The sequence below is a fragment of the Aulonocara stuartgranti genome (assembly GCF_965226115.1).
Source record: "Aulonocara stuartgranti genome assembly, chromosome: 13".
Classification (NCBI taxonomy): domain Eukaryota; kingdom Metazoa; phylum Chordata; class Actinopteri; order Cichliformes; family Cichlidae; genus Aulonocara; species Aulonocara stuartgranti.
The window spans coordinates 3,916,947-3,929,939 of record NC_138949.1 but is presented as its reverse complement, the minus strand read 5'-3'; positions in this window follow the sequence as shown (position 1 = coordinate 3,929,939).

The following is a 12,993-nucleotide window of genomic DNA, read 5'->3' as shown; positions in this document are numbered from 1 at the left end:
TCTATGAAGTTGTACAAAAACGCTTTCTTTCGCCAAGACAGTGCGTTTCTGCCTGTTACATGCATTTGAATGGGGAACTCGACCGAAACAAAGTATAAGTTTTCAATATGTGAATAACTTGGAAATCTTAGCTCAAACAGCTGCAAAACCTGTTTTCCCAGCACGGGAACCTTGAGTTCTATAAGATAAAGCCATAAACATGTGTATCCGAGTCTTCTATCAAAAGTTACAGCTATTCATATGAAGTTGTACAAAAACGCTTTCTTTCGCCAAGACAGTGCGTTTCTCACTGTTACATGCATTTGAATGGGGAACGCGACCGAAACAAAGTATAAGTTTTCAATATGTGAATAACTTGGAAATCTTAGCTCAAACAGCTGCAAAACCTGTTTTCCCAGCACGGAGACCTTGAGTTCTATAATATAAGGCCATAAACATGTTTGTCTGAGTCTTCTATCAAAAGTTACAGCTATTTATATGAAGTTGTACAAAATAGCTTTCTTTCGCCAAGACAGTGCGTTTCTCACTGTTACATGCATTTGAATGGGGAACTCGACCGAAACAAAGTATAAGTTTTCATTATGTGAATAACTTGGAAATCTTAGCTCAAACAGCTGCAAAACCTGTTTTCCCAGCACGGAGACCTTGAGTTCTATAAGATAAAGCCATAAACATGTGTATCCGAGTCTTCTATCAAAAGTTACAGCTATTTCTATGAAGTTGTACAAAAACGCTTTCTTTCGCCAAGACAGTGCGTTTCTCACTGTTACATGCATTTGAATGGGGAACTCGACCGAAACAAAGTATAAGTTTTCATTATGTGAATAACTTGGAAATCTTAGCTCAAACAGCTGCAAAACCTGTTTTCCCAGCACGGAGACCTTGAGTTCTATAATATAAGGCCATAAACATGTTTGTCTGAGTCTTCTATCAAAAGTTACAGCTATTTCTATGAAGTTGTACAAAAACGCTTTCTTTCGCCAAGACAGTGCGTTTCTCACTGTTACATGCATTTGAATGGGGAACTCGACCGAAACAAAGTATAAGTTTTCATTATGTGAATAACTTGGAAATCTTAGCTCAAACAGCTGCAAAACCTGTTTTCCCAGCACGGAGACCTTGAGTTCTATAAGATAAAGCCATAAACATGTTTGTCTGAGTCTTCTATCAAAAGTTACAGCTATTCATATGAAGTTGTACAAAAACGCTTTCTTTCGCCAAGACAGTGCGTTTCTCACTGTTACATGCATTTGAATGGGGAACTCGACCGAAACAAAGTATAAGTTTTCATTATGTGAATAACTTGGAAATCTTAGCTCAAACAGCTGCAAAACCTGTTTGCCCAGCACGGAGACCTTGAGTTCTATAAGATAAAGCCATAAACATGTGTATCCGAGTCTTCTATCAAAAGTTACAGGTATTTCTATGAAGTTGTACAAAAACGCTTTCTTTCGCCAAGACAGTGCGTTTCTCACTGTTACATGCATTTGAATGGGGAACTCGACCGAAACAAAGTATAAGTTTTCATTATGTGAATAACTTGGAAATATTAGCTCAAACAGCTGCAAAACCTGTTTTCCCAGCACGGAGACCTTGAGTTCTATAATATAAGGCCATAAACATGTTTGTCTGAGTCTTCTATCAAAAGTTACAGCTATTTCTATGAAGTTGTACAAAAACGTTTTCTTTCGCCAAGACAGTGTGTTTCTCACTGTTACATGCATTTTGAATGGGGAACTCGACCGAAACAAAGTATAGGTTTTCATTATGTGAATAACTTGGAAATCTTAGCTCAAACAGCTGCAAAACCTGTTTGCCCAGCACGGAGACATTGAGTTCTATAAGATAAAGCCATAAACATGTGTATCCGAGTCTTCTATCAAAAGTTACAGGTATTTCTATGAAGTTGTACAAAAACGCTTTCTTTCGCCAAGACAGTGCGTTTCTCACTGTTACATGCATTTGAATGGGGAACTCGACCGAAACAAAGTATAAGTTTTCATTATGTGAATAACTTGGAAATATTAGCTCAAACAGCTGCAAAACCTGTTTTCCCAGCACGGAGACCTTGAGTTCTATAATATAAGGCCATAAACATGTTTGTCTGAGTCTTCTATCAAAAGTTACAGCTATTTCTATGAAGTTGTACAAAATAGCTTTCTTTCGCCAAGACAGTGTGTTTCTCACTGTTACATGCATTTTGAATGGGGAACTCGACCGAAACAAAGTATAGGTTTTCATTATGTGAATAACTTGGAAATCTTAGCTCAAACAGCTGCAAAACCTGTTTGCCCAGCACGGAGACCTTGAGTTCTATAAGATAAAGCCATAAACATGTGTATCCGAGTCTTCTATCAAAAGTTACAGCTATTTATATGAAGTTGTACAAAAACGCTTTCTTTCGCCAAGACAGTGCGTTTCTCACTGTTACATGCATTTGAATGGGGAACTCGACCGAAACAAAGTATAAGTTTTCATTATGTGAATAACTTGGAAATATTAGCTCAAACAGCTGCAAAACCTGTTTTCCCAGCACGGAGACCTTGAGTTCTATAATATAAGGCCATAAACATGTTTGTCTGAGTCTTCTATCAAAAGTTACAGCTATTTCTATGAAGTTGTACAAAAACGTTTTCTTTCGCCAAGACAGTGCGTTTCTCACTGTTACATGCATTTTGAATGGGGAACTCGACCGAAACAAAGTATAGGTTTTCATTATGTGAATAACTTGGAAATCTTAGCTCAAACAGCTGCAAAACCTGTTTGCCCAGCACGGAGACCTTGAGTTCTATAAGATAAAGCCATAAACATGTGTATCCGAGTCTTCTATCAAAAGTTACAGCTATTTCTATGAAGTTGTACAAAAACGCTTTCTTTCGCCAAGACAGTGCGTTTCTGCCTGTTACATGCATTTGAATGGGGAACTCGACCGAAACAAAGTATAAGTTTTCAATATGTGAATAACTTGGAAATCTTAGCTCAAACAGCTGCAAAACCTGTTTTCCCAGCACGGGAACCTTGAGTTCTATAAGATAAAGCCATAAACATGTGTATCCGAGTCTTCTATCAAAAGTTACAGCTATTCATATGAAGTTGTACAAAAGCGCTTTCTTTCGCCAAGACAGTGCGTTTCTCACTGTTACATGCATTTGAATGGGGAACGCGACCGAAACAAAGTATAAGTTTTCAATATGTGAATAACTTGGAAATCTTAGCTCAAACAGCTGCAAAACCTGTTTTCCCAGCACGGAGACCTTGAGTTCTATAAGATAAAGCCATAAACATGTTTGTCTGAGTCTTCTATCAAAAGTTACAGCTATTTATATGAAGTTGTACAAAATAGCTTTCTTTCGCCAAGACAGTGCGTTTCTCACTGTTACATGCATTTGAATGGGGAACTCGACCGAAACAAAGTATAAGTTTTCATTATGTGAATAACTTGGAAATCTTAGCTCAAACAGCTGCAAAACCTGTTTTCCCAGCACGGAGACCTTGAGTTCTATAAGATAAAGCCATAAACATGTTTGTCTGAGTCTTCTATCAAAAGTTACAGCTATTTATATGAAGTTGTACAAAATAGCTTTCTTTCGCCAAGACAGTGCGTTTCTCACTGTTACATGCATTTGAATGGGGAACTCGACCGAAACAAAGTATAAGTTTTCAATATGTGAATAACTTGGAAATCTTAGCTCAAACAGCTGCAAAACCTGTTTTCCCAGCACGGGAACCTTGAGTTCTATAAGATAAAGCCATAAACATGTGTATCCGAGTCTTCTATCAAAAGTTACAGCTATTCATATGAAGTTGTACAAAAACGCTTTCTTTCGCCAAGACAGTGCGTTTCTCACTGTTACATGCATTTGAATGGGGAACTCGACCGAAACAAAGTATAAGTTTTCATTATGTGAATAACTTGGAAATCTTAGCTCAAACAGCTGCAAAACCTGTTTTCCCAGCACGGAGACCTTGAGTTCTATAATATAAGGCCATAAACATGTTTGTCTGAGTCTTCTATCAAAAGTTACAGCTATTTATATGAAGTTGTACAAAATAGCTTTCTTTCGCCAAGACAGTGCGTTTCTCACTGTTACATGCATTTGAATGGGGAACTCGACCGAAACAAAGTATAAGTTTTCATTATGTGAATAACTTGGAAATCTTAGCTCAAACAGCTGCAAAACCTGTTTTCCCAGCACGGAGACCTTGAGTTCTATAAGATAAAGCCATAAACATGTGTATCCGAGTCTTCTATCAAAAGTTACAGCTATTTCTATGAAGTTGTACAAAAACGCTTTCTTTCGCCAAGACAGTGCGTTTCTCACTGTTACATGCATTTGAATGGGGAACTCGACCGAAACAAAGTGTAAGTTTTCATTATGTGAATAACTTGGAAATCTTAGCTCAAACAGCTGCAAAACCTGTTTGCCCAGCACGGAGACCTTGAGTTCTATAAGATAAAGCCATAAACATGTTTGTCTGAGTCTTCTATCAAAAGTTACAGCTATTTATATGAAGTTGTACAAAATAGCTTTCTTTCGCCAAGACAGTGCGTTTCTCACTGTTACATGCATTTGAATGGGGAACTCGACCGAAACAAAGTATAAGTTTTCAATATGTGAATAACTTGGAAATCTTAGCTCAAACAGCTGCAAAACCTGTTTTCCCAGCACGGGAACCTTGAGTTCTATAAGATAAAGCCATAAACATGTGTATCCGAGTCTTCTATCAAAAGTTACAGCTATTCATATGAAGTTGTACAAAAACGCTTTCTTTCGCCAAGACAGTGCGTTTCTCACTGTTACATGCATTTGAATGGGGAATTCGACCGAAACAAAGTATAAGTTTTCATTATGTGAATAACTTGGAAATCTTAGCTCAAACAGCTGCAAAACCTGTTTTCCCAGCACGGAGACCTTGAGTTCTATAAGATAAAGCCATAAACATGTGTATCCGAGTCTTCTATCAAAAGTTACAGCTATTTCTATGAAGTTGTACAAAAACGCTTTCTTTCGCCAAGACAGTGCGTTTCTCACTGTTACATGCATTTGAATGGGGAACTCGACCGAAACAAAGTGTAAGTTTTCATTATGTGAATAACTTGGAAATCTTAGCTCAAACAGCTGCAAAACCTGTTTTCCCAGCACGGAGACCTTGAGTTCTATAATATAAGGCCATAAACATGTTTGTCTGAGTCTTCTATCAAAAGTTACAGCTATTTGTATGAAGTTGTACAAAAACGTTTTCTTTCGCCAAGACAGTGCGTTTCTCACTGTTACATGCATTTTGAATGGGGAACTCGACCGAAACAAAGTATAGGTTTTCATTATGTGAATAACTTGGAAATCTTAGCTCAAACAGCTGCAAAACCTGTTTGCCCAGCACGGAGACCTTGAGTTCTATAAGATAAAGCCATAAACATGTGTATCCGAGTCTTCTATCAAAAGTTACAGCTATTTCTATGAAGTTGTACAAAAACGCTTTCTTTCGCCAAGACAGTGCGTTTCTCACTGTTACATGCATTTTGAATGGGGAACTTGACCGAAACAAAGTATAGGTTTTCATTATGTGAATAACTTGGAAATCTTAGCTCAAACAGCTGCAAAACCTGTTTGCCCAGCACGGGAACCTTGAGTTCTATAAGATAAAGCCATAAACATGTTTGTCTGAGTCTTCTATCAAAAGTTACAGCTATTTATATGAAGTTGTACAAAAACGCTTTCTTTCGCCAAGACAGTGCGTTTCTCACTGTTACATGCATTTGAATGGGGAACTCGACCGAAACAAAGTATAAGTTTTCATTATGTGAATAACTTGGAAATCTTAGCTCAAACAGCTGCAAAACCTGTTTGCCCAGCACGGAGACCTTGAGTTCTATAAGATAAAGCCATAAACATGTTTGTCTGAGTCTTCTATCAAAAGTTACAGCTATTTATATGAAGTTGTACAAAATAGCTTTCTTTCGCCAAGACAGTGCGTTTCTCACTGTTACATGCATTTGAATGGGGAACTCGACCGAAACAAAGTATAGGTTTTCATTATGTGAATAACTTGGAAATCTTAGCTCAAACAGCTGCAAAACCTGTTTGCCCAGCACGGAGACCTTGAGTTCTATAAGATAAAGCCATAAACATGTGTATCCGAGTCTTCTATCAAAAGTTACAGCTATTCATATGAAGTTGTACAAAAACGCTTTCTTTCGCCAAGACAGTGCGTTTCTCACTGTTACATGCATTTGAATGGGGAACTCGACCGAAACAAAGTATAGGTTTTCATTATGTGAATAACTTGGAAATCTTAGCTCAAACAGCTGCAAAACCTGTTTTCCCAGCACGGGAACCTTGAGTTCTATAAGATAAAGCCATAAACATGTGTATCCGAGTCTTCTATCAAAAGTTACAGCTATTTCTATGAAGTTGTACAAAAACGCTTTCTTTCGCCAAGACAGTGCGTTTCTCACTGTTACATGCATTTGAATGGGGAACTCGACCGAAACAAAGTATAAGTTTTCATTATGTGAATAACTTGGAAATCTTAGCTCAAACAGCTGCAAAACCTGTTTTCCCAGCACGGAGACCTTGAGTTCTATAAGATAAAGCCATAAACATGTGTATCCGAGTCTTCTATCAAAAGTTACAGCTATTCATATAAAGTTGTACAAAAACGCTTTCTTTCGCCAAGACAGTGCGTTTCTCACTGTTACATGCATTTGAATGGGGAACTCGACCGAAACAAAGTATAAGTTTTCAATATGTGAATAACTTGGAAATCTTAGCTCAAACAGCTGCAAAACCTGGTTTCCCAGCACGGAGATCTTGAGTTCTATAATATAAGGCCATAAACATGTTTGTCTGAGTCTTCTATCAAAAGTTACAGCTATTTCTATGAAGTTGTACAAAATAGCTTTCTTTCGCCAAGACAGTGCGTTTCTCACTGTTACATGCATTTGAATGGGGAACTCGACCGAAACAAAGTATAAGTTTTCATTATGTGAATAACTTGGAAATCTTAGCTCAAACAGCTGCAAAACCTGTTTTCCCAGCACGGAGACCTTGAGTTCTATAAGATAAAGCCATAAACATGTGTATCCGAGTCTTCTATCAAAAGTTACAGCTATTTCTATGAAGTTGTACAAAAACGCTTTCTTTCGCCAAGACAGTGCGTTTCTCACTGTTACATGCATTTGAATGGGGAACTCGACCGAAACAAAGTATAAGTTTTCATTATGTGAATAACTTGGAAATCTTAGCTCAAACAGCTGCAAAACCTGTTTTCCCAGCACGGAGACCTTGAGTTCTATAATATAAGGCCATAAACATGTTTGTCTGAGTCTTCTATCAAAAGTTACAGCTATTTCTATGAAGTTGTACAAAAACGCTTTCTTTCGCCAAGACAGTGCGTTTCTCACTGTTACATGCATTTTGAATGGGGAACTCGACCGAAACAAAGTATAGGTTTTCATTATGTGAATAACTTGGAAATCTTAGCTCAAACAGCTGCAAAACCTGTTTGCCCAGCACGGGAACCTTGAGTTCTATAAGATAAAGCCATAAACATGTGTATCCGAGTCTTCTATCAAAAGTTACAGCTATTCATATGAAGTTGTACAAAAACGCTTTCTTTCGCCAAGACAGTGCGTTTCTCACTGTTACATGCATTTTGAATGGGGAACTTGACCGAAACAAAGTATAGGTTTTCATTATGTGAATAACTTGGAAATCTTAGCTCAAACAGCTGCAAAACCTGTTTGCCCAGCACGGGAAACTTGAGTTCTATAAGATAAAGCCATAAACATGTTTGTCTGAGTCTTCTATCAAAAGTTACAGCTATTTATATGAAGTTGTACAAAAACGCTTTCTTTCGCCAAGACAGTGCGTTTCTCACTGTTACATGCATTTGAATGGGGAACTCGACCGAAACAAAGTATAAGTTTTCATTATGTGAATAACTTGGAAATCTTAGCTCAAACAGCTGCAAAACCTGTTTGCCCAGCACGGAGACCTTGAGTTCTATAAGATAAAGCCATAAACATGTTTGTCTGAGTCTTCTATCAAAAGTTACAGCTATTTATATGAAGTTGTACAAAATAGCTTTCTTTCGCCAAGACAGTGCGTTTCTCACTGTTACATGCATTTGAATGGGGAACTCGACCGAAACAAAGTATAGGTTTTCATTATGTGAATAACTTGGAAATCTTAGCTCAAACAGCTGCAAAACCTGTTTTCCCAGCACGGAGACCTTGAGTTCTATAATATAAGGCCATAAACATGTTTGTCTGAGTCTTCTATCAAAAGTTACAGCTATTTATATGAAGTTGTACAAAATAGCTTTCTTTCGCCAAGACAGTGCGTTTCTCACTGTTACATGCATTTGAATGGGGAACTCGACCGAAACAAAGTATAAGTTTTCATTATGTGAATAACTTGGAAATCTTAGCTCAAACAGCTGCAAAACCTGTTTTCCCAGCACGGAGACCTTGAGTTCTATAAGATAAAGCCATAAACATGTGTATCCGAGTCTTCTATCAAAAGTTACAGCTATTTCTATGAAGTTGTACAAAAACGCTTTCTTTCGCCAAGACAGTGCGTTTCTCACTGTTACATGCATTTGAATGGGGAACTCGACCGAAACAAAGTGTAAGTTTTCATTATGTGAATAACTTGGAAATCTTAGCTCAAACAGCTGCAAAACCTGTTTTCCCAGCACGGAGACCTTGAGTTCTATAATATAAGGCCATAAACATGTTTGTCTGAGTCTTCTATCAAAAGTTACAGCTATTTGTATGAAGTTGTACAAAAACGTTTTCTTTCGCCAAGACAGTGCGTTTCTCACTGTTACATGCATTTTGAATGGGGAACTCGACCGAAACAAAGTATAGGTTTTCATTATGTGAATAACTTGGAAATCTTAGCTCAAACAGCTGCAAAACCTGTTTGCCCAGCACGGAGACCTTGAGTTCTATAAGATAAAGCCATAAACATGTGTATCCGAGTCTTCTATCAAAAGTTACAGCTATTTCTATGAAGTTGTACAAAAACGCTTTCTTTCGCCAAGACAGTGCGTTTCTCACTGTTACATGCATTTTGAATGGGGAACTTGACCGAAACAAAGTATAGGTTTTCATTATGTGAATAACTTGGAAATCTTAGCTCAAACAGCTGCAAAACCTGTTTGCCCAGCACGGGAACCTTGAGTTCTATAAGATAAAGCCATAAACATGTTTGTCTGAGTCTTCTATCAAAAGTTACAGCTATTTATATGAAGTTGTACAAAAACGCTTTCTTTCGCCAAGACAGTGCGTTTCTCACTGTTACATGCATTTGAATGGGGAACTCGACCGAAACAAAGTATAAGTTTTCATTATGTGAATAACTTGGAAATCTTAGCTCAAACAGCTGCAAAACCTGTTTGCCCAGCACGGAGACCTTGAGTTCTATAAGATAAAGCCATAAACATGTTTGTCTGAGTCTTCTATCAAAAGTTACAGCTATTTATATGAAGTTGTACAAAATAGCTTTCTTTCGCCAAGACAGTGCGTTTCTCACTGTTACATGCATTTGAATGGGGAACTCGACCGAAACAAAGTATAGGTTTTCATTATGTGAATAACTTGGAAATCTTAGCTCAAACAGCTGCAAAACCTGTTTGCCCAGCACGGAGACCTTGAGTTCTATAAGATAAAGCCATAAACATGTGTATCCGAGTCTTCTATCAAAAGTTACAGCTATTCATATGAAGTTGTACAAAAACGCTTTCTTTCGCCAAGACAGTGCGTTTCTCACTGTTACATGCATTTGAATGGGGAACTCGACCGAAACAAAGTATAGGTTTTCATTATGTGAATAACTTGGAAATCTTAGCTCAAACAGCTGCAAAACCTGTTTTCCCAGCACGGGAACCTTGAGTTCTATAAGATAAAGCCATAAACATGTGTATCCGAGTCTTCTATCAAAAGTTACAGCTATTTCTATGAAGTTGTACAAAAACGCTTTCTTTCGCCAAGACAGTGCGTTTCTCACTGTTACATGCATTTGAATGGGGAACTCGACCGAAACAAAGTATAAGTTTTCATTATGTGAATAACTTGGAAATCTTAGCTCAAACAGCTGCAAAACCTGTTTTCCCAGCACGGAGACCTTGAGTTCTATAAGATAAAGCCATAAACATGTGTATCCGAGTCTTCTATCAAAAGTTACAGCTATTCATATAAAGTTGTAAAAAAACGCTTTCTTTCGCCAAGACAGTGCGTTTCTCACTGTTACATGCATTTGAATGGGGAACTCGACCGAAACAAAGTATAAGTTTTCAATATGTGAATAACTTGGAAATCTTAGCTCAAACAGCTGCAAAACCTGTTTTCCCAGCACGGAGACCTTGAGTTCTATAATATAAGGCCATAAACATGTTTGTCTGAGTCTTCTATCAAAAGTTACAGCTATTTCTATGAAGTTGTACAAAATAGCTTTCTTTCGCCAAGACAGTGCGTTTCTCACTGTTACATGCATTTGAATGGGGAACTCGACCGAAACAAAGTATAAGTTTTCATTATGTGAATAACTTGGAAATCTTAGCTCAAACAGCTGCAAAACCTGTTTTCCCAGCACGGAGACCTTGAGTTCTATAAGATAAAGCCATAAACATGTGTATCCGAGTCTTCTATCAAAAGTTACAGCTATTTCTATGAAGTTGTACAAAAACGCTTTCTTTCGCCAAGACAGTGCGTTTCTCACTGTTACATGCATTTGAATGGGGAACTCGACCGAAACAAAGTATAAGTTTTCATTATGTGAATAACTTGGAAATCTTAGCTCAAACAGCTGCAAAACCTGTTTTCCCAGCACGGAGACCTTGAGTTCTATAATATAAGGCCATAAACATGTTTGTCTGAGTCTTCTATCAAAAGTTACAGCTATTTCTATGAAGTTGTACAAAAACGCTTTCTTTCGCCAAGACAGTGCGTTTCTCACTGTTACATGCATTTTGAATGGGGAACTCGACCGAAACAAAGTATAGGTTTTCATTATGTGAATAACTTGGAAATCTTAGCTCAAACAGCTGCAAAACCTGTTTGCCCAGCACGGGAACCTTGAGTTCTATAAGATAAAGCCATAAACATGTGTATCCGAGTCTTCTATCAAAAGTTACAGCTATTCATATGAAGTTGTACAAAAACGCTTTCTTTCGCCAAGACAGTGCGTTTCTCACTGTTACATGCATTTTGAATGGGGAACTTGACCGAAACAAAGTATAGGTTTTCATTATGTGAATAACTTGGAAATCTTAGCTCAAACAGCTGCAAAACCTGTTTGCCCAGCACGGGAACCTTGAGTTCTATAAGATAAAGCCATAAACATGTTTGTCTGAGTCTTCTATCAAAAGTTACAGCTATTTATATGAAGTTGTACAAAAACGCTTTCTTTCGCCAAGACAGTGCGTTTCTCACTGTTACATGCATTTGAATGGGGAACTCGACCGAAACAAAGTATAGGTTTTCATTATGTGAATAACTTGGAAATCTTAGCTCAAACAGCTGCAAAACCTGTTTGCCCAGCACGGAGACCTTGAGTTCTATAAGATAAAGCCATAAACATGTGTATCCGAGTCTTCTATCAAAAGTTACAGCTATTCATATGAAGTTGTACAAAAACGCTTTCTTTCGCCAAGACAGTGCGTTTCTCACTGTTACATGCATTTGAATGGGGAACTCGACCGAAACAAAGTATAGGTTTTCATTATGTGAATAACTTGGAAATCTTAGCTCAAACAGCTGCAAAACCTGTTTTCCCAGCACGGGAACCTTGAGTTCTATAAGATAAAGCCATAAACATGTGTATCCGAGTCTTCTATCAAAAGTTACAGCTATTTCTATGAAGTTGTACAAAATAGCTTTCTTTCGCCAAGACAGTGCGTTTCTCACTGTTACATGCATTTGAATGGGGAACTCGACCGAAACAAAGTATAGGTTTTCATTATGTGAATAACTTGGAAATCTTAGCTCAAACAGCTGCAAAACCTGTTTGCCCAGCACGGGAAACTTGAGTTCTATAAGATAAAGCCATAAACATGTGTATCCGAGTCTTCTATCAAAAGTTACAGCTATTTCTATGAAGTTGTACAAAAACGCTTTCTTTCGCCAAGACAGTGCGTTTCTCACTGTTACATGCATTTGAATGGGGAACTCGACCGAAACAAAGTATAAGTTTTCATTATGTGAATAACTTGGAAATCTTAGCTCAAACAGCTGCAAAACCTGTTTTCCCAGCACGGAGACCTTGAGTTCTATAATATAAGGCCATAAACATGTTTGTCTGAGTCTTCTATCAAAAGTTACAGCTATTTATATGAAGTTGTACAAAATAGCTTTCTTTCGCCAAGACAGTGCGTTTCTCACTGTTACATGCATTTGAATGGGGAACTCGACCGAAACAAAGTATAAGTTTTCATTATGTGAATAACTTGGAAATCTTAGCTCAAACAGCTGCAAAACCTGTTTTCCCAGCACGGAGACCTTGAGTTCTATAAGATAAAGCCATAAACATGTGTATCCGAGTCTTCTATCAAAAGTTACAGCTATTTCTATGAAGTTGTACAAAAACGCTTTCTTTCGCCAAGACAGTGCGTTTCTCACTGTTACATGCATTTGAATGGGGAACTCGACCGAAACAAAGTGTAAGTTTTCATTATGTGAATAACTTGGAAATCTTAGCTCAAACAGCTGCAAAACCTGTTTGCCCAGCACGGAGACCTTGAGTTCTATAAGATAAAGCCATAAACATGTTTGTCTGAGTCTTCTATCAAAAGTTACAGCTATTTATATGAAGTTGTACAAAATAGCTTTCTTTCGCCAAGACAGTGCGTTTCTCACTGTTACATGCATTTGAATGGGGAACTCGACCGAAACAAAGTATAAGTTTTCAATATGTGAATAACTTGGAAATCTTAGCTCAAACAGCTGCAAAACCTGTTTTCCCAGCACGGGAACCTTGAGTTCTATAA